Below are 24,642 nucleotides of genomic sequence, written 5' to 3'. Positions count from 1 at the left end.
GCATAGTCCCTGGGGTCGCAAAGAGTCGGGCACAGCTTTTTCAAGTGAGCAACTTTCACTTCACATCCTCTGTGAGCCAGACCGAGCTCTACTGTGTAGGGTACTGAAAATCGATCAACAAATCTGTTTTCTAGAATCCACAGAAGGCTGATGTTCATGTGCTACTGCTCACTTACAGCTTATTGTAGAGACAAAGGAACAGTCTTTGGCAGGTACCCACTGGAACTGGGGTGACCAGCCCATCCTGATCTGTTTAGGGCTGTCTCTGTTTTAATACCTAAAGTTTCCCATCTCAGGAAACCCTTCAGTTTCAGGTAAGTTGGGACAATTGGTCACCCTGAGGAGAACGGAATATGGTTCTGATCAAAGGGTATGGGACTAATGAGATTTATGAGGTCCCGTGTTTTAAGGAAAGTTCCATATTACTCCTAAGTGAATATGTTCATCTACATCGGTGTTACAAGGTTTCCGATATCTAAGCCAGAAAGGCCAATACAGAGGAGGAATGATTGTTAAACATAGGATATTAAGTTAAACCACTGTAAAATTCATTAAATATTTAGTGTTTACTATGTTCCAAGCACATTTCTAGGTATCAGAATTGAGCAAAATAAAGGCCTTAATTTCAGAGGACAAATTCTCAGGAATATAATCAGGAAAGTTGGCATGCTTCTTCTGGATGAACAGTGGGATAAACGAACACAAAGGTCAAACCTTCCCAAAACCAAATTGGTGAGGACACGATGTAGGAAGATGTTTTCATGATGTATCCTACTATTTTCTAATCTTGACTGCACATCCTGGGAGGAAAAAGTTGGACATGCAACCTCAGTATATATTTGCAAATTACATGCATGTACTTCCCAGGTGGTGCTAGGGGTAAAGAACCCGCCTGCCAGTGTAGGAGATGTAAGAGATGTGGACTTGATCCCTGAGTTGGGAAGATCCCCTGGAGGAGGGGCACGACAACCCACTCCAGTATTCTTGCCTGAAGAATTCCATGGACAGAGGAGGCTGGTGGGCTACAGTCCATGGGATCACAAAAAGTTGGACATGTCTGAAATGACTGAGCATGCATGCACTACTAACACATGAAACACATACACAAAAATGGAAATTAAGAAAAGTTGCTCTCTAAGGCCTTTTGGGGCTGAAGCAAAAGCTCAGGGCACACATGATCAGCCACTAAAGGGTGGTTTAATTCCAAGTAGGCATTAAAAGATCATTTTTAAATGCAAGTAAAATCATGGCTCTCATACAGATATAGGAATGAAAATGAGCTGAAGATTTTATTTAACTCATTCATAGAAAACAAAAGTGATACAACCAGGTCAAAGAAGATTACCAAGAACAGACAGTTAAAAGTCAGGAATATGGAAATGTACAAATAGAGTCAAAACTGATTTTTTGACTGTTTCTCTCTAGACAGAATTTGTTTGCATGTCAATAGACAAGAATTATCTGGCATTGCTATCAGTTATCTACAGTTTACAGAATCAGAATCAGACAACCTCTTAGAATAAACACTTATTTTTCCATTTATGCACATATTTTCCCTACAGGCTCCCCACTTTTGATCAAAAAGAATCTCAAAACCTAATCACAAAATGAATGTGGCCTTACTAGATATGACCTGATTATTTACATAGGTACAGCAAGAATGTTACCACAAAGGCCTTAAGTTTACTCTGCTGGAGGTTTCCATAAGGAATCTCAGGTTGAAATTCTAAAAGCCTCTATTACTTGCTGTCCTGAGGCTAGGAAGCCATGCCCAAGAAACTATCCACCAGGTTTCATCTGCAGGACTTATGATACATTGTGGTGACTTCTCCTCTCAAAGTCTTCAAAACATCTCTAGGCTCCTGTCATGGAAGTGACCTTCCTTACCAGCTGGACCCTGTAAGCGAGGTGCCAGGAGAGCATTGTCAGCAATGAAGTCACCCATAAAGTCAACCTTAGTTCCCTGAGATCTTCTTTTGTCCCTGGGGTTGTGTCCACTTGGAGGGGCCTGCTGACAAGGTCACTGCTAGTATGAGCAGCCAGTCTTCTGCAAAGGAGATGCCTGGTAGCTGCAGACACCAAAAACCACGGACTTGAAGCAGCTGGGAGTTAGAAGGTGTGATTTTCTCACTCTTCTTCCAAACAGTTCCTCTATCTGCCCTTGGTTCTCTGAAACCTTTTCCAAATAGGATTGACAGGGGCTTAGATCAGCTGTCCATGGTGCTCCTGGTTTGAAATTATTCGATAAAATCCCCTCCAGAGAGGATCTTCAGAAAATCCAAGAACCATTCATCAGGAACAAAGCACGAATGAACAGGGGGGACCTGTAAATCACTGCTTCAGTTTTTAAGATGTGAGAAGCTTGAATTCAAGCCACCTTCTACCTCCATCCCGATTCTCGAGTGTGGGCCATCATATGACTGATGATTGCTTTAGTGTCCCATTGAAATCTTTGGCTACTTCAAGAAAATCTTCCTGCCAAATCTGTGGAAGAAACTTTAACCTCAGTGAAAAGAACACGGGACCTCTGAGCTGAGCCTTAAATTGAGAAAGTCAAGCAGCATGCTAAAAAAAGAAAAAGATTAAGAAAAAGTATTTCAAATGCAGTGGTAATTTGGACCAGTGAAATACTGCCAGGCTGGGAAGTAACTCATAGTTAAGAGAAAGGTTGGAGAATTAAGGTGCAGGGATTGCCCCCTAGTGTTCATGGTAAAGCTTGGAGTCTCGTTGTATTAAAAGAACTGAATATCACTCCTAAATTTATGCAATATTCCTCCCCAGAGGAAAGAGATGGCGTGAAGGCTTCAGCGAAACAAGTTCTAAATATATACTTTTCTAGGATATAGAATGTGTATCTGTTGATGGTCCAGATGCTGGTTGGGAATTAAGCTCAATTATTGTATGCCTTTTCATCTTTCTACATCTTTCAGATGGATAGTCCATATCACGATGTTTTATATAGTATCTTAGGAGGATTCTCATGCTGCAGACCTGATGTCAGTTATGTCCAAGGGATGTCCTTCATTGTGGCAGTGTTCATGCTCAGTTTGGAAGCAGTAGATACTTTCATTGGGAATCTCATGCATAAGTCATTCCAGTTGGCCTTTTTCTGTGTGAATTGTAGCCAGATGTTGAAATATTTTGGAACATTTGAAGTATTCTTTGAGGGCAGTCTCTTTACTCTTTTTCTTCATATTAAATAGTCTTATGGTCTCACTCTAGACATATACTTGACAGATTAGATCTTCACACAGTATCACAAATCACTGTTCTGCTTGATCTAGCCAGTCCAGTCCGGGATGTATTTTGCAGAGATGGGGAGGACTTTTTATTTGGAAGTGGGATAAGAATCCTCCAGCAATATGAAGACATTTTCCTTCAGATAGACTTTATTCACATAACGCAGTTTCTAAATAAATTTGCAGAGAACCTCACACTGGAAAAGCTGTTCAGCTGTATTGCAGCCACTCAGATGCAGAAAAGCACCAACTAATGGACTTAGGTCTTTGGGTCAATGATGAAAGATATTGAAGAAGGAGACAAAATAACAGTACTGTTTTGAACAGCTAATCTTCATAATTAACAGACCAATTGAAACGTAAAGAAGTATTTTTTATAACAGTCATTTGTTTCCCATGTAAGCAGCATGGAGATAGTTGGAGCAGTTCAAAAGAAGGGAGAGATGGAAAACTGCTGATTTTGAATTTTGTGTCTGAAGCAACAGAAATGAAAATCTATTGACAATATTATTTTAAAAAGGTATTTTGTAGGGAGAGCCATTTTACAAAAGATAAAGTGTAAATGGTTAGTTCATACTCCATAATTTGGGGTAACATTTGAATGCAATAACATTTTAAAATAGTTTTGGAGAGAAAAGACAGTGGGTTGTCATACCCAACTAAATAAGCATCATTTTCAAATATAACATTCCAGACAAAGCTTCTGTTATGTAACCATTTTCCCAATTATATTTAGTAAAAAGGAGGGTAGATTCTTACTGAACCTTTGCAAATAACTATGTTATCATTTAAAAGTAAGAATATTTAATAAAAGTTTCTGAATTTGGAAGGGGAGTCAAGTAGGGAGAATAAAACATCATCTAAAGATGTTTCATTCAGTTTACAAAATCAAATTTTACTAAATTGTTATGGATTATAAATAAGTTAATAAGAAGGGCTTCCTTATGTATCCAGAAAATTAGAACATTAAAACGATATCAACAATATTCCAAACAAATAGCTACAATCTTCTCTCATTAGTTCATCCATTCTATGTAATCATTTCTTGTCCTGCTGGATCTTGGGTTAGCAGTATCATGAACCCATCTGCTTCTTACTAAAGAGTTCTGTAGATCCTAATTTAGACCATTAGCATGGTCTTTCCTCTTCAGGGCAGTCTTAAAGTTGTTTAAGTGATGACATCAGAAGCCTATATCCAAGAGTTATTATTCACTGAAGTGTCAGTAGTTTGAAGTAACTGGTACAGTCCTTTTCTTTGGACTCTGGGGACCATGCATCTTCGTCAAAGACGTGATCTGGCCCCTGCAGCTGATTGCAGAGCCTTCAAAGGAGCTTACAAGTAATATAAAAACTGTCTGTAGATGCCAGACTTAAAATGACTATGGTCATTGATGGAGAGAGTTCATATCAAGATGTAACTGACAAGGAAATTTGGTTGTTTCTGTGTCATGCAAAACAATGCTAATCCAAATAAATAAACACATAAAGCTATGACAAAATGTCTATGTACATAATGATAAAGGCTATTTTCAAAGAAGATATTGAACTTTACAACCAATTTATAAAAATAAATGAACATCTGTAAGATGTTACAGAGGAAAAATTCTTGGGATATGCAAAACTCCCTACTTGTTGTATACATAATACACTAAAATATACCAATAATATATCAAGAATATCAAGTTAAGAGATTCAGAGTAGGTTCTAAACATTTATATTAAAAAAAACCTCTACGGATAAATCTCCATTGCCTGGAGAAGGAAATGGCAATCCACTCCAGTATTCTTGCCTGGGAAATTCTATGGACAGAGGAACCTGGCAGGTTACAGTCCACGGGGTCGCAAAGAGTCAGATACAACTTAGCAACTAAACAAACAGCAACATAGATAAGTCTGATATTTATCCCCAAATGATAACCACTGGCTTAGAAGACTCAGGTTTCGCATTAAAGGAGAAAGATTTAAACCAAGTAAACATTTTAAATAACTAAAATTATGATTAGTAACACTATTTTGCTGTTGCCTAACATCAAGCAAAGCAACCTTGGGATGAAGATAAACAAATATCAACAAGTCTCAACATCATTGAAGTCCCAAGATAGTTACAGAAATAAAATTTTACTTATACAAATTTAACCTGGGGAACGCTAAGCATTTTTTTCTGATTTGACAAATCTTTCCATGAAACTCATAAATAGCAACATAAATACAACCTAATTATTTAGAAACAACATCCCTCTTTCATAAGTTAAGCAAAAAAATCTTTTGGAGCTCGAGAGACCCACTTAGAAATATCAAAGATAGGTTTAGGGAGGCAAAAATCAAAAGTTGTCAGAAGATTTAAACTCTTAAGATAGAATCATGAGTTCCTCAGAAATTACTGTTGTTTTTCTTCAAATATTATGATTTGAAGGTGACAATAAAACATCTAAAGATAAGATGTAACACAATTGTAAACTGTAACACTTGGTTTTATTCTAAGTGAGGAAATTTTGCTTTTTAAAAATAATCAAGAACATAATATAATTAATGTATCGTTAAGACACAATCTTTTGCTATCTAGGCAAAGTACATAGATGAAAAGAACTTTCCATACTGGAGGCGAAGGCAGTGGGAAGTAACACGGAAACAAGACCATTAAAAATGAGCAAGCTTTGGTGAAATTTTAACACATTTCATAACTTTTCAGACTCAGGTATTATAAACCAAGGCAAATAAAATTTAGTGATTGCCAAGGGTTGGGAGATGGTGAGGACGGGAAGTTAAAATTTTGGCTTGGGAATTTGAAAAATTTCTGGAGATGGATGGTGGTGACAGTTGCATGACAATGTGAATATACCTTAATGTACACTTAAAACTGGTTAAAATGGTAGATTATTTACAAGCTTTGCCCTTTATTGCGTTCTTTTATATATTGGAACAAACTGACACTTTATATTAGGACCCATCTCAGGGCATCTATAATGTGAGAATGAATTTCAAAATATGAAGATGTTATTAATATGCAAAATAGTCATTGCTGTTATCTTCAAATGACTCAATAAGTGAGAATTATAAACATTTCTCAATTCAGTTTCCAATATGGCAAGTAGTGACAATTAATTACACAACCCCTAACCACCGTCCCCGCCCCCAAACATCCTCAGTACGTTTCAACAGGGCAAAGGGGTTTTGGAGACAAAACAGATCATACATATAAACAAACCCCTGAGACCCATTGTTTTAGGATAAAACTACTCTTTTTTTCCCCTCGATAAATAGGAGCACATACACAGTTGTATTTCTCTATTACTTCTCAATATAGTATCAGCCACTAACATAAATTCCAAGTTTTAACCAAAGTAAACTTCCATTTCAGAGAAAACTTAGGTTGACGGGGGGGAATGAGGTGGATAATTGTGAAGTATGTCACATACCAGATTTTTATTTTTATTTGTTGACTATATCACATGTAGTATCTTAGTTCCCCAACCAGGAATTGAACCTGTGCCCCCTCCAGTGTAAGCACGGAGTCTTAACTACTGGACCACTAGGAAAGTCCCACATACCAACATTTTAGCCTTTAAATAGAGCAGCAGGATTCATGGATACACATAATACAACTTTCCATAGCCACATATATCCCTTACAGTACAACTTATCGAAGTGGCAAAAATGAAGAACATGTTCATTTACAGAGGTCCCCAACCTTCTTGGCACCAGGGACCAGTTTCACGGAAGACAAATTTTTCATGGTTGGGGGGTGGGGGATGGATTTGGGATGATTCAAGCACATTACATTGATTGTGCACTTTATTTCTATTATTATTATATCAGGTCCACCTCAGATAATCAAGCATTAAATCACAGAGGCTACATTAACAGACTCAAAGATACAGCCTCTCTATAGCATATAAATATGACACAAAAATACATAAACTTAAATTTATGCTTAGTAATCAATGTCCAGTATTCTATCTTACTTAAGAATGACCTTGGTATGCAATAACTATCCATTACTTAATTTTAGTATCAGTCCAAGGTTTTAAGCTACCTAAAACTCTTGGAAACTCTCTTCAAACTAACATACTGCAAAACAAAATTACTGTTGAAATAAAAGCTATTTTCAGAATAATTACTGTGAAATAAAAGATTTTCAGAATAATGATTTGATTAGTGAAACACAACTTTTCATTTTTCATAATCTTAAATGTTATGAGTTATGCTAACTAATCTGACTTAATAAACTTGTATAGTTTAGAAAAAACATATCCAAGTAGAGTACTGTTAGGAATTACACTTAACATCTATAAATTAGAGAAAATATAGCTGTTTTTCTTAAACTCCAAATGCTAAACTACTCATTTTCCAAAGATTTACTTAAATTCGTAAACTGGAATTTTAAAGATATTATTGAGTGGGTTTTGTTAGTGCAACACATTTAAAGATTTAGAAGTTCATTTTCACCACTTTCTGAAAATTTAAGGAATATTTGCCTAATTTAAGCTCTTATTTATCTCTATCCGGCTTCCCTGGTGACTCAGCTGGTAAAGAATCTGCCTGCAATGCGGGAGACCTGGGTTCGATCCCTGGGCTGGGAAGATCTCCTGGAGAAGGGAAAGGCAACCCACTCCAGTATTCTGGCCTGGATAATTCTTGGACTGTACACTCCATGGGGTCGCAAAGAGGTTGGACACGACTGAGTGACTTTTATTTTCACTTATCTCTATCAGTCAATCTGAAAAGAGCTCAATTAACATGAGACTTTATAATCAAATTTATCAATACCCTCAGCAAGTGTGAAAATATTACACTTACAGAATGAGGGATAAAGGTTTTTCTGACACACAGATCTAAAATTTCAGTCACAGGTCACGAGTAAAATCTCACCAATCCTGGTATGAAGGAGTTGTTCTCCTTCTTAAAGGGCAAAGGGCTCAATAGATTTGGGCTCAAAAGAGACAAACAAAAATGACTAACAGTCCAAATTCTCCATCATCTTTCACCCAGCAGAGCATAGATCTCTGTAGCCCATTATTAGTTAGTCCATTTACAGAGATCGCCAAATGGTCAAAGACCAAATTCTCAGTCACTGCTGCCACTAATGAGTACTGGCTATAAATGAACCAAAACCAAAACACAAAATCTGTAGAGAGGAAAATTAAATCAGAAAAATAGCAAAGATGCCTTGTCACTTTGGATTCACCTCTGAGAGTCAAGAAGAGATGTGCCTGAGCGTAACCACATCTTTGGTGATGAGGTTTACCTGGCTCTGTCAGATGAATGCATTATGCATTTTAATGGAGGACCCCCAAAAGTGTTAAAAGGCCATTTTCAAAATTTAAAAAGTATGATTCTAATACACATATAAATATGTATTAAAAGGATTTTTTTAAACTTATTAATGAGAACCCAAAGAACAGGCACCTTTATGGATTAGGAATATTAAAATGCATGTGCAAATGGAACCCAAACTGAGTTTTTTGCGGGGTGGGGTTTGGGGTAAGGGAGGTGTTTTGCATTGCTATTATCTACAACTTCAAGGAGCAAGAAAGCTTCAAGAGTGTCAGAATCAGATAATGGGAAGAGTGTACATAGACAATACATAGGCCTTCTCAAGTTCATTTTTTTCCCTATGTAAGGTTATCATTAAGGTTGAGATGCAGATGTCACTCCTTACAAAGCTACAAAGATATGGTCCTACTGGACTTGTCTGTAATCCAGTTACTCCCAGGTTCCATCTTATTGCTCTGAGATTATGTTTACAATCCTTCTCCAAACCCAAGTATCCCACAGCATTCAATCAGTTGAGACACTCCATATACCACTTGCAATATCACCACCCAGGCCACATACAGTGGGAAAAAAAAATCAACCTTCCTCTCATGTTTCTAAAACCCTGATGTGAAAAACTGAAGGTTAAAATTTTTTTAAAAAAAACCACACTTTAACTTGTTTAAAACTTCCCTAACTTCAATTTCCAATATAAAAAGAAAACATCCAGAAATCTAAAAGCAGTTGCCTTAAACTGCTTTCAACAAGAAAAAACAGCAGGTCTCCCCTGCTTCTCTATAAAAATTCTTTTTGACTCAGTCATGGTGAATCACTTAATCTCATTTTTAAATTGTTAAAAAAAAATAAAAAGAGATAGTGAAAAAGGTACCCTCACAAAAATATACTGTAAAAAAATGAAAAAAAAAAAAAAAAAAACCCAAAAAGAAAGAAAGGAGTAGTCTGTCACTCATACATCTAAAATAGTGCCCAAAAAAATGGTAGGAGATGCTTTCTCCTCTGAGGGCTCTAAAATGCAACTTCCCCTGTGCATAGTGGAGTTAGAAAACAGGCCATCATGCTAAAATGGGCTCTCCTCTGCTTCCGATGCAACTGAGGCCCAAAAGCAAAGAAAGGAATAGGTAGTAAGTCCCCTTACTTCAAAGTGGGTTTCGAGACCACCTTCATGGACAGGGAAAGGAAGAGGTCGTTGAGGACAGAGGATGCGATGGTTGGATGGCATCGCCGACACAATGGACGTGAGGCTGAGCAAGTTCCAGGAGATGGTGAAGGACAGGGAAGTCTGGCATGCTACAGTCCATCGGGTTGCAGAGTCAGACGTGACTGAAGCGACTGAATAACAGCAAGTTAGAGATAGCTTTGTGACCTTTAGAGAAACACTCACCCCTCAAGTCCTCTATGTTTGAGGTCAAAGAAAAGACATTTTGGAAAAAACAGTTGATGCCCTGTAGCATTCTCCCTCCTACCTTCCTCCACTTACCCAAGGCTGCACACCATTTTATCTCAAATCTCGTGAGAAAGGGCTTTGCAAAATCAGTTTTCTTAAAACTGAGTGGACTGAAACAACTGGTGTCTGACCCATACCCAGGAGGATTAAAGGCGGATGGCTGCAGCTGGAGTCAGGTGCTAGGATGAGGAGGAGTGCATAAACCATTAAACTCAGAGCAGAAGTGCCTGCTTCTAGTGGGCCAAATGGGGGAAGTGAGAGAAGGAGCCTGAGGGTTGTTTCCAAGGAGACCCCACCTAAGTGGGCTTGCTACTAGGCAACAGAGATTTCAAATCAGATGCAGAAGTCAGTGGAACAGGCGGCCAGCACAGGAGGTCCAGTGTTTTCAGCAGACCCATTTCCAAGGGCCCCATGAAGCTGCCTAGTAAGAGGAGTCCACAGTGAATATCCATCAGAATCCTGGGTCATCACCAGCACCACTAAGTGTTACAGTTTCCCTAAAGTAAGGCCTTTCCTCCTCTCACTCCTCCCACCTCCATCCCCAAGCCCTGTTGGACCCAAGTCCTAGAGTGAGTGGGTTTGGAGGAGCAGAAGCCTTAGGTGGGAAAACAGAAGACAGTTGTGCCTCTCCTGCTCCCTTGGGCCCTGGAATCAGCCTGGGCTGGGGAAGCAGAGAAATGGAAAATATTTGTCTTAAATCAAGTTCAGAGTTACATGGGACTGGACATTTCAATGACTGAAATGAGGCTATTTTATGACTAAAATTGACCGGAAGCACTCATTTTTCTAAGAGTGTCTGGAAGAGCTACAGGGACCCACTTAAGATTTCATCCACAGAAAAGGAAGAAACAAGCCTCTGAGCAGAGGGGTCAGGAAAAAAATTAAAGTTGCTTTCAGAGCACATCCTATCAGACGCTACTCTTTCCACATAATGGTTGTACAAGTTTGCTCCAAAGAAGACAGTCTCTTTCCAAACTTCTAATAAGCCAACCACTATCCCCCTAAAATGGTTCTACAGGACTTTCCCCTGTAGAACCATCCCCAAGAGAAAAGACCTTGGAGATTCTGAGAAACTTGTCAACCACAAAGAATATAGCAGCCACGCAGGAAAATACTAGCAGGATAGGATGCTTTTTTAAAGGGTCTTCCAGCATTGGCTTCTTATATTGATAATATTCCATGGGGTTCATCAAACAGAAAGTTCTAGAGCTAAAGGCTGTTTAAAGAAAAATCAGAGCAGGAAAAAAGAATCAGTGGTGGCTCATTCAGCCAGTCAAAATCACGGAGAAACCAAACCATGAGGAAGGCGCAGTGAAATCTAAAATCTCACTCACAAGGCAGTTCTCTGCATTTCGTGTGACTTCAATCTGAAGGAGTGTGCCAAAGAAACTTTGGGTGAATTTTAGAGACCTTTCACTTTGGAGTGGCAGGTGAACACCAGCCATTTTCAACCTCTGCTGACAGCAGTAATGTCCTCAAACTGATCTTCGATACAAATCATGGGATGAGGAAAGAATTACCTTCAAGGATCATCTATATGCTAATAAACTTAGTAGAGGTGACAGAATTCCAGCAGAGCTATTTAAAATCCTAAAAGGTGATGCTATTAAAGTGTTGCACTCAATGTCAGCAAATTTGGAAAACTCACCAGTGGCCACAGGACTGGAAAAGATCAGTCTTCATTCCGATTCCCAAGAAGGGCAGTACTAAAGAATGTTCAGACTACTAGACAATTGCACTCATCTCCCATGCTAGAAAGGTTATGCTCAAAATCCTTCAAGTTAGGCTTCAGCATTATGTGAACCAAGAACTTCCAAATGGTCAAGCTAGATTTAGAAAAGGCAGAGAAACCAGAGATCAAATTGCCAACATCTGCTGGATCGTAGAGAAAACAAGGGAATTCCAGAAAAACATCTACCTCTGTTTCATTGACTACACTAAATAAAGCCTTTGACTGTGTGGATCATAACAAACTATAGAAAACTCTTAAAAAAAAGGGGGATACCAGACCATTTTACCTTTTGCCTGAGAAACCTGTGTGTGGGCCAAGAAACAACAGTTAGAAGCTTGTATGAAACAACTGACTGGTTCCAGTTTGAGAAAGGAGTATGACAAGGCAGTTTATTGTCAGCTTGTTTAACTTATACCCAGGGCATATCATGCGAAATGCCAGGCTAGATGAGTTGCAAGCTGGAATCAAGACTGCCAGAAGGAATATCAACAACCTCAGATATGTGGATGATGCACTTTAATGGCAGAAACTGAAGAGGAAGCAAAGAGCCTCTTGTTGAGGGTGAAAGAGGAGAATGAAAAAGCGGGCTTACAACTCAATATTAAAAGAAAACTAAAATCATGGCATCTGGTCCTATCACTTCATGGCAAATAGAAGGGGAAAAGGTGGGAGCAGTGACAGATTTCCTCTTCCTGGACTCTAAAATCACTGCGGATGGTGACTGCAGCCTTGAAATTAGAAGGTGATTGCTTCTTGGCAGGAAAGTTATGACAAAACTAGATAGTGTGTTAAAAAGCAAAGATATCATTTTGCCAACAAAGGTATGTATAGTCAAGGTTACAGTCTTTCCAGTAGTCACGTATGGATGTGAGAGCTGGACCACAAAGACAGCAGAGGGCCGAAGAATTGATGCTCTCTGACTGTGGTGCTGGAGAAGAATCTTGAGAGTGCCTTGGACAGCAAGGAGATAAAACCAGTCACTCTTAGAGAAAATCAATTCCTTGCAAGTGCTGATGCTGAAGCTGAAGTTCCAATACTTTGGCCACCTGATGCGAAGAGCTGCCTCAGTGGAAAAGACCCGGATGCTGGGAAAGATTGAAGGCAGAAGGAGAAGAGGATGACAGAGCATGAGACAGTTGCATGGCATCACCAAATCAAGGGATAAGAACTTGGGCAAACTCTGGGAGATGGCGAGGGACAGGGAAACCTGGCATGCTGCAGTTCATTGGGTTGCAAAGAGTCAGACACGACTTGATGACTGAACAACAACATTATCATCTACATGTACGATTTCAATGTAATCTGTGCTGTTTATTTCTACAGAGTGAATGTGTACATTTGCTAACAAAGTTGGTCCATCATAATCATTCCCCTGCCTCCGTAATGTATTGAAATATCTTAAAACAGAGGGTATTACAGAGTTATAGGTGCAGATGCCTTCAACATTCCTTCAAAATCTACCCTTTATCTCTCTGTGATAACCTTTCATACTGGGTTATTTCTTTTTAATTATTAGGGAGTCTACAATGAACAGATGTGAGTCTGCTTTCACGGAATCCCTACAGAACTACTGTGGTAGACACCATGGGTTGACTAGCTAAGTACCTCTAGCTAGTAACAGGGCATGTAAAAGGAAGAAATAGACCTATAGGGGCTAAAAATGAACTTGTATCTAAGTAAGTCAAGTGAGAGAATTCAAAAATTCTGTCCAATTAACAGGGCATGTAAAAAGGAAGAAATAGACCCATGGGGGCTAAAAATGAACTTGGATCTAAGTAAGTCGAGTGAAAGAATTCAAAAATTCTGTCCAATCAACAGGGCATGTAAAAAGGAAGAAATAGACCTATGGGGGCTAAAAATGAACTTGAATCTAAGTCAGTCAAGTGAAAGAATTAAAAAATTCTGTCCCATTCATCAGAATTTCTTAAACTTTAATGTGTATAGTCATTACCTGGGAGTCTTGCTATAAAATGCAGGATCTGATTCAGAAGGGCCTGAGATTCTTCATTTCTAACAACCTCCTGGGGGATGTTCACCTTGCTGAATCATACCTTAAGAAGGGAATAAATTGAAAAATAGTAAAGAGGGTAACAAGGAATGAAGGTAGAATGGAGGATTGTTAAGTCCAATAATCTCCCCAGGTCATGCTCTGGGACCACTTCCAGGGGAGGCCTTTTAGATTGTTTAGCAACTGAATCTCTTCAGAGGAGTCCACTGTAGAATCCCCTTATGAGAGTGGTACCATCCTACCCATCTTAACTGTATGACACACAGGGTTGGGAGTTGGGCATCCTCCTCACAGTTCGAGGAAAACATGTGTCCTGGGAAGTGAAACCCTGGCAGCAGCTGACAGCAGGGTGCTTGGACAGTGGGAATGCTCTGGGGTGGGGGGATGACAATGGCAGGAGCCACACGGGAGACTTCATGGGGGGCATGCATGAGTTGTCCCTGGCGATCCCCAGAGATACATTTCTGGTTAGGGGGTATTCAAGGGGGATGCTAGGAGGCAGAGAACGAGGCACCCTGTAAAGAACCAGAGGCGTGGCCAGTGCTCACGGGGGCATCATGCCAGGCTGTGTCAACCAGAGAAGCAGAAGTTGACATGGGGTCACCACCCCTTCAAGGGAGGAGGCACGTGCTTTTCCTTCTTTGCCGACACTAGGGGGAGAAACTGTAAGAGGGGAGGAGTGAGCGGTATCTGAGAGCCAGACTATGTCCCTTTCTCTCCTTCTGTCTCTACTCTGATAACATATATTAAAATTTTTGGAATTTTTTGTGAATTTGCAAGTTTATAACCTTCATCCATTTTTCTGTTTCCTTGTTGATTTATAAGATTTATATATATATAAATAAAATGAAATTTTATTTATAAGATCTCTTTATAGATATTAATAAAAGGAGAACTTTCCTATGGGAAAAAAACCTGTGGTTTGAATCTTGGAGGTGATTAGCTCTTAGCAGCAACAATAATGGCAGCTAACCATTATCAATCACTATTTTTCAGGTAACTCTGTTAGAGGTTTTACAGGGATTCTTTCATAATCCTCCTCGTGACTCTATACATAGTAGAAATTATCTCAGTTTTATAGGAAAAGGAAACAGGTTTAAACAGCATAGACAATGTAAACAGTGGACCACAACTAGTGAATATTGGCATCAGGATATGAATCCAGGCACAAGCTTTGGAGGAAGAGACAGGAAAGGCATTACGCTCTTGAGAATGCATAGGATCTTATAGTAGGAGACGTGCCAATGACTCAGGCTAATAGTTATTAAGGTGGTTATCCCCTTTTTTGTAAACAAATATTAATGGTGAAAGATTGCCCCGAGCTAGGTACCAAGTCAAGAGTGGTGAGGGAAATAGACGGGGTTCATGGAGTTTATTGTGTGAAGGGAGAGAGCCACAAACACAAATAAGTATGTAATCTGAAATACTGACAAGTGCTATGAAGAAAAATTCCAAGCATGTGTTAGAGATAAAGGGTGGAGGATAATTTAGACTAAGTAAGAAAAGGCTTGTCAATGAGAACTATATAAACAGAGATCTGAAAAATAAAATGAGTTAAGTGAAGAGGAGGAGAAAAATATCCTGGGGCAGAGGAAATTGCTGATGAGAAAAATAAAATGGTCCTGATGCAAGAACAAGCAGAACTTCTGAACAAATGATGCTAGATAGGCAGGCGGGATTCAGGGCAAGCAGGGAAGAATTTGAAGTCTCAGGAGGGAATCTCAGGATCTCGACACATCATTGGAGTAGATTAGTGGGAGTTCTGGCATTTGGGCACCAAAGTTTCCAGATCTTCCAGTCAGTTACGGAATCAGAAACTGACCCCTGAAGGTGTGGGGAATAGGGGTCCTGCGGCAGGAAGTGAACTTGGACTTTCTCTGTCTCAGGGGCTCCTAACCTCTTCTCACCCAGTCTGTTTCCTAACCCATCCTGTTTTTTTGAATCTTTAAACTGTCCACTCAGTTCCACCTGGTCCTTTCTACCTTTGACCCTTTGAGCACAGGCATTCCCTGGAAGGTATGGAAAGGATAGCTCAGTTTCCTTGCTCTTTCTAGAACCAACTTTGCTTAAAACTATTTCTCTTCCCAGGAATTCCTTTTTATAGTCATTTGAAAAATCTCTAGAGAGTAGTCTAACTCAGATTGTACTTCGTTCACAAAGCTTTCCTAGGTCCCCACAATCAAAGGCCCTCCTTTGCCCATTCAACCGGAGTAGGGTCTGTTTGCCATAAGGTACACCTATGTACATGTACACCTATGTCTTCTGGAAAATCAGTGAACCTGTCCAGACACAGGCCCTGTTGCATCTGCCTTCATAGAGCCAGCCTCTTGTTTGTAGTTTCTTTTCTCTCCTCTCCTATAGCAGGAAGTATTTGTTCACTCATGTTAATCAGTGGCTTGGCCAATATTGTAATCTTCACTCCCTAGGCATTATTCCCACTGTTTTATGAAGGTGAGTCACTTGGGTGCTTGTTAAAAAGTCAGATTCTGTGGTTTTACTTTAGACCTAAAAATTTTGTATTGTCCAGGCAAAGAGAACAAAAAATTATATTACTAAAAACTGCCCCCAGGTAATTGTTATCATGACAGAAATTCAGAAAATACCACAGAGTATAATTTAGGTCAGAGAATTAGCAGGTGCACCCTAAGTTAGATGTTTGCTCATTTACCTTTTTTTATCCTGTGGCCGAACAGGTGTTACTGCAATAGGACTTGTTTTTCTCCAGCCCTTTAAAAGGGAAGGAAGGAAATGTGTTTTAGATATAGAAGTATTTCTAGATGGATATTTGGAACTGAAGAAAGCCTGAATGGGAGATCTGAATTAGAGAGTAAATTTGCATAGAGTAGACCCCAAACTCAAATTTGGGAGAAAATCAGCCTAGAACAGGAACATCTAATATATACTAGGAATTGTTAGGTGTTCTATGTATAATGAATTATTAACTTTACCCTGATGATTTCCCCTATAAAGTAGGTTTTATTATCTACATTTTGCAGGTGAGGGGATTGAGTTTCAAAGAGATCAAGTGACACAGGTCATAGAGCTAATAAGCAGAAAATCTCCCAAATAGTTTATTCATTTAGCAAATATTTATTGTCTCCCATGTACCATGTACCTTTCTTAAACATAATTTGCCCTTTTCTTTAATCAATTTTAAGCTTTGGCCCTTTTCTTTGGTTTTTAAATAATTTCAGTATGATGACTTTAGGTGTTGGTTCCTTTTTATTGCAATTCATAGGATTTCTTTTTTTAAATTTATTTTTATTAGTTCATAGGATTTATTAAATCTGTGGCTTTAATTTCTTGCTCAAAGCTGTCCTAAACTTGTCATTTGTCTACTCACAAGACAGACTTTTATAACATAAGTACCATGAGAGTGACATTCTCTCAGTTTGCCATATGCTCTTGGTTAAAATCAGATAGGTCCCCTCTCCTACACTTAGGGGGATGGGGGATCCCTTAGAGCCTGTTTACCTGAGTCTCCATTAGACTCCCCACTTTGCCAGCCCCTGGCTTTGATTTCTGTGTACTGGGACCTACTACACTAACATTCTGATTTGGGGGAATATGCATATCTTCAGGGTGAAAGAGGCTCCCATACCTTCTTACCCCTCTTAAATCTTCACATTTTAGCTTGATTTTTACTGTTTTATCATCTCTTCATTGATCTTAAGAAAATTTTTCTTATATTTTGCTCAGTTTTCCTCTTTCAAGTTATTTTCAGCCAGAGGGTTGATCCAAATAACCTAGCTTGCCATTACTAGGAAAAAGAAATCCTAATTTAGTGTGCAGGAGATTCACTCAGATTACTGTTTGAGGGACAGCCTGCAAGGATTCAAACCTGAAAGTGAAAAAGACAAATTAGTCCAATATTACAACAATCCAGGTGAGAGACAGTAGTGGCTTGGTGAAAGGTGGCAACATGCAGAAACTCGATAATTGGATAACTCCAAAATAACTCCAGGTATCTAAATAATTGAAAAACAAGTCTTTTAAAAATAATCATTTAAGAGTTTTATATTATCATTTTCTCCCAATTAAAATAGGGTTGAATCGAAGCTCATTAAGACTTTGTGGTGGTGTTACACTGCAGTATTTTTTACACTTTAGTGGAAACTTAAGGTTCCATTACCACCCTACCCACCATCAGATAATCAGTTAAAACCCTATATATAGAGAGAGGGTTTGACAAGCCCTGAACTAGTGAGTAATAAACTTCTATGTACTACAGTGACAATTTAAAAGATGTCTATTTTTCTGCAGAGAGGACAATGGGAAGCTGCATCCCCACCCTTAGTGGTGGACGCCCCACAGAGTCCTCAGATGGAAGTCACTTAAGAGACTGCAGTTTTGAATTGGGTTTGTGGTCTTAATATCCTCTCAAATACTCATTTTCCGGGTTGGGGGTTGGTGTGGCTCTTAGTGAGGGCCCTTTACTTTCCTCAGCCTTGTGGGAGCTCTATTTCCTGGACTCACTAAGGTCATTACTACCCTGGAGAATTTCCCTCCTGTCTGCCTGGAAAGTTCTTCCTCTAGAACTTCTGGCAGCTGGCGCCTACTCACCATTCCAAAGTCAGTGAGTCTTCCCTTGCATTCAGCATCAATAGATTAGAGAACACCTAAGTCATATGGATCCTGCACAGTAATTAGAAGAAAATTTAAACAGCTTCTGAAACAATAAGGGAGGGCAGGTAAGCCAGTCTAGAAGGTCAGAGAGTAAGCTGTAGCACTGCCCCACTCCTGAAGAACAAAGGAACAATAGTTTCACCTGAGCATATCTGACACCTCCTAACCATGGGGTCCTTTTTAGCTCTGCTATGGTCTAAATTTCCATATTACCCCAAAATTCATATGCTGAAATCTAACCCCCGAGGTGATGGCATTACGTTTTGAGGACTTTTGGGGTGATTAGATCATCTGAGCAGAACCCTCATAAATGGGATTATAACGCCCTTATAAAAGAAGCCCAAGGAAGTGCCATTGCTCCTTCCACCTTGTGAAGTTACAGCATAAAGATGGCCATCTAGGAGTCAGGTTCTCACCAGATGCCAAACCTGCTAGCACCTTGGTCTTGGACTTCTCAGCCTCCAGAACTGTAAAAAATAAATTTCTGCTGTGTATGAGCCACCCAGTCTATGACATTCTGTTACAGCAGCCTAGAAAGACTGAGACAGGCCCCTAGTTTCTAAACTATTACTCTGGGTACAGGTAAGCCTGATAGCGGGTCCCACACTGAGGACACTCAGAGATGCTGCAGGGGAACCAGGAGGCCTGAGGCCCAGGGTGAGGAGCATTGACCTTTCTGGAGAAGATGGATTTTGAATCTGGAGACATTTTTTTGTGGCTTCAGGTCACTAGTTCTGTGTTACCTCTTATCATTAAGTCACATCCTACTCTAGTTATTTTATCCCAGACTGGCAGATAATGGCTTCAATAATATCACCTCTTATCATTAAGTCACATCCTACTCTAGTTATTTTATCCCAGACTGGCAGATATTGGCTTCAATAATATCACAAATAATCTGCTCTTTCTACTGAATCATTTAGCTGATCCGTGATTCTGAGCAAAGTCATTTCTGTTTTAACATCTTTGCCTGTAAAGATGGGGATAATGCAGCCATCTCAAGACATTACCATAAGAGAACAAGAGAAAGTACTCTGAAAGGGTTAATTAAGCATTATGTGACTATGAAGCAGGGTTATTAAATACTTGCATTTTGTCAGATCACAACAGTTAAAACACAGCCCAACAGTTACAGCAGTGTCTTCCAAGTTCTGCTGGGTGGGAGGCTTGCCAGTCATCAAAACTGTTAGAATTAAGGCTTACCCAGGCGGCTACATCTGGGCTTCACACCAACACGCGTTCTACCTGTCCCTGGTGAGGGTCCCTTCTTGCTGGACTAAGTGAGCACACTGGCTCTCCTCTGAAGTCCCTCCTGTCCCCAAGGTAAGTTCTTACCCTCTAGTTCTCTTTCTTCTTCTTGCCCATCTATTTCCCCTCCCCACTGATCGCTCTCTCAAGCAGCCCCTCCCTCTCATCCTGGTCTCTTCCTTTCATTACCTCCTCTCATTAGTCTCCCCAGCCGCTCCCCTCCTTCTGACCAAGCCACTTTTCTTTGTACATCTTTTCTGTGGCCTCCCTGTCCGGAAAGCCCATTGCAGCCAGCGGCTCCTCTGCGCACCAGCTTCTCTCCCTCCTCTCATCCCAGCCGTTTCTGGCATTAGCCGTTTCCTGTGCGTGGCTCGGGTTCTCAACGGCCTGTGCGTGGTTCAGGTTGCAAGTTCAAAGCTGGCAGGAGCTCACCGGCTCCACGTGCGCCGGCGGGAAGTGGAGGGCTAAGGGGCGGGGCTAAGGGAGGGCGGTGCCTCAGCCCCTGAGAAGCAGGCAGATCCGCTTTCCCTGATTTTCCCTGGGGCTCACCGTAGCGAGGTGACCTACAGGTTGGTATCAACCTGAACCTCAAGTTTTGCGTGTCTGTGTAGCAGCGCCTGGCGCATGAACCGCCCCTCCCTTGGGCATGCCTCACGTGTCTGCATCTCCTCCAGAACTGGCTTGGGTTGGTCTCTCCTTCAGAACCTGCCCTTGAGATGACTTACCGGGAGGCAACATGACCTGGCAAAGACCACAGAAGCCCAACCCAATACCCATTCATGGGAGGGAGTGTCCTTGTTTGTGCACTCTCTATAAAATACCTTATTTTATAATAATTGTTTTTGTAATTGTTAAATTATAACTGCTGTAATTAAAGTGATTATTCAAGGAATTCACTGAATTGAAATTGTATTTCCACAAGCACTAGCAGGTATTTGTCCTTTAAAGGCTGAAACTGACCTCCTAAAGCAGCCCACAGAAGCTGGATAACTCAACAGAAAACTCAGCAGAGATCTAGGCTACTTCGTGGGCTCCCCAGGTGGCTCAGTGGTAAATGCAGGAGATGCAGGAGACTCAGGTTCGATCCCTGGGTTTTAACGATCTCCTGGAGGAGGAGATGGCAGCCCACTGCAGTATTCTTGCCTGCAGAATCTCATGGATCGAGAAGCTTGGTGGGCTACAGTCCATGGGGTTGCAAAGAGTTGAACAGGACTGAGCAGCTGAGCATGCAGGTATGCAGGGCACTTTTGGGGAAAGATTATATTTTGAACACAGGCATAAAAGGTTGCTCTCTTTGAAAACCCCTCTAAAAGAAGGGATTTTCTGAAAGTGAGAGAAAAGGAATTGGATTTCTTCATCTATATATAATGTGTCCCCATCTCCTATGCTCTGTTCTTCCTCTGACACCATACTGAGGTTTGTCTGATCCCTTAACTGGGTTTAAGGGGATTTTTTTTTTTTTTTTGAGGTATAAATCTTCAGAGAAGGTGAGAAAAAAGAGATTATGAGAAAATTTTGGAAACTGAAAAATAGATGGATAGGTGTCTAATGACTTAGTTGACCTAAGCAAGCAGAAATATAACACTTAGGGGAAACCAAAAAACTGCCACAACTAAATGGCAGAACCCTCAAAAGGCCTCGGAATTAGTGGTTCAAGATATTTCTGGAAGTTTAGAGAGTGGAGAATAAAAGCAGATTGGTTGAAAGCTGTTGGAAAAAAAAAAAGATTTCTAGATCCCTTAGCTAACTCTCTACTCTTCTTCTCATTGGCAGAAGACAGGAGATCTGTCTGGAGAAGCTAAAATTTAAGGCCCTTCAGACACACTTGAAGGCAGGGATACTATTATGCCTGATGTCCGAATCTCCAAGTGGGAAGAGAGAAGGCTTCCAAGACAATGCAACACGCAAAGAAAGGGAAGTTTATTGCTGACTCAAGTCAGGGCTTACTGCCGCAACCAACGCAGTGGTGCAGGGTCAGAAAGCCCTGAGCAGAGGCGGTTACCCAAATTTATAAGGTATGCATAAGCAGTTAGTAGCTGGCTTAAGCGGATTGGTTACATGTTTGCAAAGCAATTTTATTGGTACAAACTTTCGCGGGCTTTTGTTCAAACTTGGGCGTTCGTGGGCTTTTCAGCTTTCCCCTGATAGGTTCCCTTTTTCTTGCTAGGTGCATGTTGATTGGCTGGCTCCAGGTGGCCTGATAATCATGCTACCCTGGAAAACCAGGCCTACTCCTAATCTAGGCTGCCTATCATGGCGCAGCCTCATAATACCATAAAACAATCTTAAGTATCCATACTCACAGTAAATGCCCCATCAAGCCTACCCCCATGCCAAAGACTTCCCACTGGCTCTCCAAATGCTGGAAACCAGGTCTTTATTCTCTCCAGGAAATTGGAGAAGTTTTCTAGGATATCTCACCAGCCAATGAAGAAAGAACTGAAGGTCTTAATATCTGGAGAGTCCAACAAACAGCTTAACCATATCACTCTATAAAGAAGCTCCCAGAAGACAAGCTCCATTCACTGCTCAGACTTCCAATCAGCTATCAGTCCTCCACCATTAAACTAAGTTGTGTCCTACTGTGAGCAGGATGGACCTGTACAATTCTAAATTCTAAAATCAATAGCTACTATTGTAGAGCAAAGGATCAGAAGTCAAATGACTTTGGTCTTCAAAAGAATATCTTCAAAATATAGGTTAAAAAATTACCAACCTGGAATTCTATATCTGGCCAAACCAGGAGTCCAGTGTGAGGTTGAATTACACATATATAGACATAAAGACTTCCCTGGTGACTCAGAAGGTAAAGAATCTGCCTGCAATGCGGGAGACCGGGGTTCAATCCCTGGGTCAGGAAGATCCCCTGGAGAAGGGAATGGTTACCCACTCCAGTATTCTTGCCTGGAGAATTCCAGGCACAGAAGAGCCTGGTAGACTACAGTCCATGGGGGTTGCAAAGAGTTGGACATGACTGAGCAACTAACACTTTCAGACATAAAAATTACTTCCCAAAAGTTTACTTTCCATGCATCCTTTCTCAAGAAGCTGTTAGGATATGTTAGGGCCAAGACTAAGATGCTTTCTTGTTTTGAGTGAAAGATTTAAAAGAGCATCAAAAAATTTAATGATCAACATTAAAAATACTTTGTGCCATATTAAAAATGCTAAAAATTTATGCAAAAAAATCCACGATGAACAAAAGCATCAAAATGTTAAAGACAAAATCCAACAGGGATTGATTAAGGTGAAGTGAGTTAGGCCAAGTTGTGCAAGTGCAGAGTGGGGTCCCATATTTATTAAACACTCTGATATTTTGTTGGTTATATACACAGCCCTGTGAAGTGAAACAGGACCACAAAGGGTTGTAATACAAGGAGGTGAACAACACTGGGGATCACCTTGGTGCCTGGATGTCACAATAACAAAAATTATGCTATTATTTTGGAGGAAGAAATGGCAACCCACTCCAGTGTTCTTGCCTGGAAAATTGCATGGGCAGAGGAGCCTGGTAGGCTATAGTCCTTAGGCTCACACAGAGGTGGACACAACTTAGTGACTAAACAACAGCAATGACATCTTATTATTTTATTGGGTGAGAAGGGGATATAGGAGTGTGTGCATCTGGGTGGTGGAAATGAGAGTTAAACCCTCATCTTCCTTGGAGAGTGGCCAATAGATAATACTGCCAAACAGAAGAACCAGAAGTAATATTGCCATGTTATTAAGACATGGTAATAAATACTAGGAAAAAATGGATAAGAGATTTGAAAGTAATTCCCTCTGTAGGTGGGGAAATGAGCAAGTTAGGGGTCTGGAGACTGCTGTTTGTCTTGATGTCATAGAATACATGATTCTTTAAACTATATGTGTATGTGTGCTCAGTCGTGTCTGACTCTTTGTGAAACCATAGACTAAGGTCCACCAAGCTCCTCTGTCCATGGGATTTTTCTGGCAAGAATGCTGGACTGGGTTGCCATTTCCTCCTCCAGGGGCTCTTCTCAATCCAGGGATCAACCCTGCATCTCCTGCATCTTCTGCATTGGCAGGTGGATTCTTTACCACTGACCAACCTAGGAATTCCCTTTAAACTCTGTGTATATATGACTAATAAAAATATTAAATAAGTAAATCCGTGTTTGAGATTTTTAAAAAAGACCCTAAAGTACTCCTCATGGGAAAGGCAGAAGTTTATTGGACTTTATTACATGATGTTATGATTCAGTGTTATCTTTATTTTGGATTACTTATGGCGGTGGCTGCCAACATGATCTCAATGCTAGGGTGTCTAATAATCTTCCTGAGCTTGTGCGTTTCCCTGGGAGATAGCTGCTCCAGCTCATGTAGCCTTCACAACTACATAGCAAGTCATGAAATATCTCCAACTGAGGGATACCAACAGATGAGGAAAAGTGACACTCAGAAATAGAAAGTAACCAGTCAGAGCTAGTCACTCCATAGTTAATGGCATTGGGGCATACTGCGTACCACCAGATCCTTCCAGTGAGATCGATTTTCAGACCAAGTAACTGTTGTTAGCTCCTTACCTGGAGCTGCGTATTGGTCTCCTCTGGCCAGATCCCCACTTTTGCTGCCTAATTCTGGTTTGACCTGCATCACCATTTCAAGTTGGTGGGTGCAGCTGGTCCCTGACAATGTGAGGGCCCTCTACCTCTCTGGGTGCCCTTAGAGCCTGGCTTCCTGCCTCGGCCACCCTATACTCTTGTCTTTTCTGGGATGAACTACAGATCCCCATATCTAGGCAGCCCAGGGGCTGGTCTTTAAATTTCCTGAATTGCTGCCCATTACTTCCTGGAGGGTTATACGTGTGTGCTTGAGCTCAGTCACTCAGTCATGTCTGACTCCTTGCAACTCCATGGACTGTAGCCCGCCAGGCTCCTCTGTCCATGGGATTTCCCAGTCAAGAGTGTTGGATTGGTTTGACATTTCTTATTCCAGGGGATCTTGTTGACCCAGGGATCAAACCCACGTTTCCTGCATTGACAGGTGGATTCTTTACCACGGAGCCATCTGGGAAGCCCATATGCCTAAATTAAGAAGAATCAAGGGAT

The 24,642-nt window shown here is 40.5% G+C and overlaps 1 pseudogene; it reads left to right on the top strand.

The window, feature by feature from the left end:
- The first annotated feature begins 353 nt into the window (after positions 1-353).
- On the top strand, positions 354-3,562 carry LOC136175894 (TBC1 domain family member 12-like; annotated as a pseudogene).
- Positions 3,563-24,642: the final 21,080 nt, after the last annotated feature.

This window comes from Muntiacus reevesi, chromosome 9 (genome assembly GCF_963930625.1).
Source record: "Muntiacus reevesi chromosome 9, mMunRee1.1, whole genome shotgun sequence".
NCBI classification, from domain to species: domain Eukaryota; kingdom Metazoa; phylum Chordata; class Mammalia; order Artiodactyla; family Cervidae; genus Muntiacus; species Muntiacus reevesi.
The sequence above is the reverse complement of the archived record's forward strand: the minus strand, read 5'-3'. Positions and strand labels throughout refer to the sequence as shown.